At 37.1% G+C, this 5,960-nt stretch overlaps 1 pseudogene; it reads right to left on the bottom strand.

The window, feature by feature from the left end:
* Positions 1 to 1,610: 1,610 nt before the first annotated feature.
* Positions 1,611 to 2,076, bottom strand: LOC139015698 (large ribosomal subunit protein uL24 pseudogene; annotated as a pseudogene).
* Positions 2,077 to 5,960: the final 3,884 nt, after the last annotated feature.

Here is a 5,960-nt window from a genome sequence, read left to right on the forward strand (position 1 = left end):
TTAATTATGTTCAATTTGTAACGATGAAATTGGGAGTCACCACAACATGAGGAACTGTATTAAAGGGTTGCGGCATTAGGAAGGTTGAAAACCACTGTCCTAGAGGCTGCTGACTCTACTTGTTTCTCCTTCAGCTAAGTGGTAACTCTCTATATTCACCTGTCTTTTGTTTTGGGGTTATGGTTTGCCATGTATTCTCAAATCTGTCATGTATCTAAAAAGAGGTATTGCGTTTTACGTTTTTCAGGATTTTTCATGTTGTGAAGATGGGAATGATCACTTAGAACTCTTTACATATCAGAACAGGAACCATCCATTCACTTCTGTTATTCAAAAAAGGATGTTCTCATTTGACATACATCACGAGTTGTATAATATTTCTGTTAGAAAAAATAAAAACACACACATTGAGCAGCATGTCAATGAATATAAAAGATGTACAACAGAGAACTGAAAGTACAACAGAGAATTGAAAGATTGTGAATATGTTGATTAATACCTATTGGTACTGAAATTCTGATTTGGTCTAGTAAATTTAACTTCATTGCTGTGTTTCTGGTATGGTTAAATCTCAATACTTTACCTCTCTTCTAGAAATTCTCTAAAGAAAGCCAAAATATAAAATGCTTTTAAAATCCTAAGGAAGTTATATATAAATGTTCGTTTTCTTTGAGACATTACTTTTGAAATAAAAACAGTGAAACCTCATATCAACCAATATGAAAAATTGAAATCTAAGGCACTTATTTTGTGTGTATTGAGAGTTGCTGGAAATTGGAATACTCTCATCAATAGCAGGCACCAAATGTGAATTACTTACACTTCAGAATATCTTTTTATGTGATAGAAACGTTTGTTATGCTATCTGAGGAAGGGTATTGTTGTATGTAATAGGCCTTCTGATTGACTAACATACCTGAAATATCAACATTTAAAACTCATTCATTTAACCTCTTTTATTGATGTTCTTTTGAAAACTCTCAAGTACCTACTTAGAAATGCTTCCCAAGAATATTTTCTTGTGTCTAGACTAGAGTGTACTATGACTTCTTCCTTCCTTCCTTCCTTCCTTCCTTTCTTCCTTCTTCCTTCCTTTCTTCCTTCCTTCCCTTTCCTTCCTTCCTTCCTTCCTTCCTTCCTTCCTTCCTTCCTTCCTTCCTTCTTTCTTTCTTTCTTTCTTTCTTTCTTTCTTTCTTTCTTTCTTTCTTTCTTTCTTTCTTTCATTTTAAAAATACTGTGATTTGCAAACATAGTGCACATTTCAAAGAAACAAGACTTGGGGAAGAACAGAGGCAGAGCCAAGTTCAGGTTTCTTCACACGGCCAGCAGAAGGACAAAGGAGAAGCCCTCTCTACTACTTTATAATTGACCAAGGCAGGAGAACTCTCTAATAAAGATAGGGCCCTAATTTTATTCCTGGAAATCTTTGATAATCTTAGTCTTTTGGTGCAAATTAATATTAAATTAATAAACAAGAACTTGAAACAATTTTCCATCTGTTTGTTCTTTGGGAGGATGGGGCAGCTGGTAGACCACAGGGATAGGGCTGAGGAGATTTTTTTTCATTTTAGCAGTTTTTAATGAAGGATGCATATAATATTGCTTCATTCTTACATCTTCTCACTTGTTTCTTCCTTATATTTGCCCTTTTTCTTTCCTCCTTGGTGAGATTTGGCTTTATATTCAAGGATCCTTTTGCTGTCTTTGTCCAGTTTTAACCCAATGACAACCATCTTTCTGGGCTGAATGCTCACATGGGCTGTTGTGTCATTGGCTTCTCTTGCTGCATATGTTCGATGTAAATGACACATTTTTTTCCCTGTAAACTTGGACTACATCACCAATTTGCTGACCTTTGTAGTGTCATCACACAACTTCTTCATCATCCTTTTGGATTGACATGGATCAAACATTGTAATTCTGTCTTAACTCTTCGGAAAGAGGGAAAAACATAATGTCCATGTGAATGTGGGAAGGTGCATTAAAATGCCTTTTATCGTTCTTGCTCTGCTTATAAGTCACAAAAGGATTACACTTCATTTTGGCAACTGCTGCTTCCGTGATGGCCACAAAAGGAAAGAGAAGATGGGGTTTTTCAGAGCAGTTCCCCTAACTCAAAATCTCTTGGTCTGCTTGTGAGTGTGCTTCTGCCTTTTTATTCTCTGCTCAACCTTTTGCCTGGTCTACTCAGTATTTTCTCTTCTAAAAGCTTGGATTTATTGCTAAATGAAATAAGCCAGTCAGAGAAAGACAAATACCATATGATTTCACTTATATGTTGAATCTAATGAACAAAATAAACAAGCAAACAAAATAGAAATAGACTCACGGATACTTACAGGTAAAACAGACTGACAGCTGTTAGAGGGGATGTGAGTTGGGGAGCGGGGTAAAAAGGATGAAGGGATTAAGCAAAAAAAAAAAATATTCATAGACACAGACAATAGTATAGTGATTACCTGAGGGAAAGGGGGATGGATAGAGGTAGAAGAGGGTAAAGGAGGAATAAATGGTGATGGAGAGAGACTTGACACAATACATATACAGATGATATATTATAGAATTGTATCCCTGAAACATATAGAATTTTATTAACCAATGTCACTCCAATTAATTCAATAAGAAATAAAAGCTAGGATTTATAATTTCCACACACCTGGGTGTCACTTGGAGTAAGTGTGCAACCAAAGGAAGAATATTGTAATCTACAATTTAAAAAGAAAGTACCCTGGCTGCTCTGTTGAGAACAGAGAACTAGAAGGACCAGGATAGAAGCTGAGGAGACCACTGAGGAGGCTATTGCAGTGACCTGGACCAGAGTGGAGGGTAACAGAGGAAGCACTGAGAAGTGGTTGGACTCTGGATGTAATGTGTATATAGGACTGACCTAACTTCTTGAAGGATTTTTGGAGGGTGGGGGGTTGCGGGGGGTGGGGGGGGAGGTGAATAAAAGATAACTCCAAAGCTTTTGGCCTAGGAAACTGGAGTTACTGGTTACTGAAAGAGGAAGATTGGCCTATTAACGTATTTGGAGTGGAAGTGAAGAGATCAGAAGTTTGGATGTGAATATATTAAGTTTGAGAATAAATGCTTATTAGACTTAGAAGTAGAAATGTTTACTAAGCTTATAAAGTCATGAGACTGCATGAGAACTACCAGGGGAAGAGTATATGTAGTCAAGGAACTTGGTCCTAGGTCTCTTTAGCATTAAGAAGTGCTGAGATGAGAAGAAACTGTCTTTCAAATTTGTTGCTCATAGTGAAAGTGTAGGTTGGGGAACATATTTTGAGGTAGTTTATCTATATTCACCTTGCTTCCCAATTCAAACCCGAAGCGAGCACTGTATTGGCTTCCTGAAACTAACAAATATTGCATATCTATTGCTTAAGAAGCATAAAACTCTAGAAGTGTTTAGAGAATTTATACAGAAAGTAGACCAAAAAATCATCTTCACACGAGAGATGTTAAAACTTACAAATGGCTTATAAATACATCAAAAGTAGGCCTTGGCCAGGTAGCTCAGTTGGTTAGAGCATCATCCCAATACACCAAGGATGCAGATTTGATCTCTGGTCAGGGCACATACAAGAAGCAAACAATAAAAGCATAAATTAGTGGAACAACAAATTGATGTTTCTCTGCTTCTCTCTCCATCCCTCCCACCCTTCCTCTCAAATAAATTCTTTAGAAAAGTGAGGTAACGAACAGAGTAATGAACTGGAAGTGATGGCCAGTGTTTCTAGGACCTAGAGCCATGTGGCTGATTTAGAAATGGTTTATGAAAAAGACTAACCTTGATCCAAGTTTGGAAGGCAGGGATTCATAGAAAGAAGAGAATTTAAAAATCAACGATGGCCTATTAGCCATTGGATTAGTAGTTTGGTGAGTGAGTCATTTCTTCCTCACTGTACCACTCAGGATCCTGCAAATAGATGGCTCACTCAAAAGGAGCTATTGAAGACAACTTAATGAAGGAACTATTTCTAATGGCATAGGTAGAGTTAAATCAATAAGAGGGCCTGGCTAGACCTTCTCTAGCCCTGGAATAGGAAAGGCAGCTATGGTTGTATCTGTAGGAGAGAATGAGATGACAGGAGCTGTGGCCTTCTGTGGAGGAACTCAGGCACTGCCAAACTGCATTGTGACATGGAGGAAAGCAGGGGAATATATACGCAACTTCATCACCTTTCCAGTGTCCAGTATCCTGTTGGAGCCTCTCATTGATGGGATTCAGCAAGAAACCAGAGGGCAAGCAAGCTTAGTGATGTGCTCTCTACAAGTCAGCCTCCTGGGGTGCAGATCTGGTGTGGAAAGATGGAGAGTAGATCTGAGGGACACACTGAGACCATCCAGTACACTTATCTCCATAAAAGTTTATAATAAGGTTCTGCAAGAAGTCAGAATTGTGAGAAATTCAGCACCAATAACAACTTTGAACAATCATAAATTGAATATACTCCCAATCCTCCAATTTTATTCTTTTTTTAAATTTGCATTATTGTTTCATTTGTTTTGCTCTGGCAAAGTTCTGCCCAATGTTGTTATCCAAAATTTATAAAAAATTGACATGCCTTTCTCATTTGAGAAGAACCTGCTTTTAAAGAGGGTACCAGATTTAAGCTACATGAAATCTCGCTTGACTGTAGCACTGTGTGTTATAGTTTGTAAGACTTTGATATTGATACCCTAGTTTAACATTTTTTCTTACTAGTTATAATTGGATAACTTGTCACCATATATACGGAGTTAAAATCCTCATTCTAGTAAAATAGTCACTCGCCAAATTGTAGTTATTTTCCTTCCACATAGTTTTCTGTTGACCTCCGTGTTTGCAACCATTCTCCTTTGAAACCTTTTCACTATAGACAGTTAGTGATTATTTTTAGGCCAACGATATAAATAGAGTTAGTAAGATGAGGTAGATTCTAAAGAAAATGAATAACAAAACAGCAATATTAAAGATGTGTAAAGTTATTTTGATATTAGCACAAACATTAGGGATATGCAAATCTTTTGCAAATAGCCATTACTTTCTTCCAAATGCATGTAGATTTTGTCAAGGATGTTAACTTTTCCCTAATAACGCTTTTATCCTTCTTTCTTTAGTAATAGAACTCTCAACTCTTATAATTTATGAGCACATGGCTGCACAAAGCAAAACAAATGAAACACCAATAAGAACTTTGAACAACCATAAATTGATTACACATGGCTGCCCAGATAAAGACTACATTTCCCAGCTATTCTTGCTGCTATGTTGGCCATATATTTTAGAATCTAACCAATGATATGTGAGCAGAATGCAGCCACAATGGTGATGAAAACCCTGTCTTGAGAATGTACCTAGGTCCTCAAGACCAAGGAGTTGCCATGTGACCCCTGGATTACTTGTGCTTCAGCTTTTACACGAGAAAACAATCAATGTCTCTTTGAGCTATTATTGTTTTGGCCTTTTTTTAAAAAAAAATATATTTTATTGATTTTTTACAGAGATGAAGGGAGAGGGATAGAGAGTTAGAAACATTGATGAAAGAGAAACATCAATCAGCCACCTCCTGCACACCTCCTACTGGGGATGTGCCTGCAACCAAGGTACATGCCCCTGACCGGAATTGAACCTGGGACCTTTCAGTCCTCAGGTTGAGGCTCTATCCACTGAGCCAAACCAGTTAGGGCTGTTTTGGCCTTTGTAACAGCAGCCAGAATTGTATCCCAATTTACTCATGGCCCTTCTAAAAGAGGCCAGTGTGCTAAAGTCCAATAGTAATTGTACTTTACAATCTGTTGATAGAGAATATACATAATGACAAAGGGATATAAATGTAGGAAAATTCTGAATGAACTTTTATTTAATTAATCACACCTACTGGTATATACATTTGAAAAAAAAAAGTAGTACTGACCTAGGTGAGATATATTGTTTATACACTCTATTGATAATGCTTGGACTGGCATATGGA

The sequence above is a fragment of the Myotis yumanensis genome, unplaced genomic scaffold, assembly GCF_028538775.1.
Source record: "Myotis yumanensis isolate MYYU_CA2020_CCGP unplaced genomic scaffold, mMyoYum1.0.hap1 SCAF_8, whole genome shotgun sequence".
NCBI lineage: Eukaryota > Metazoa > Chordata > Mammalia > Chiroptera > Vespertilionidae > Myotis > Myotis yumanensis.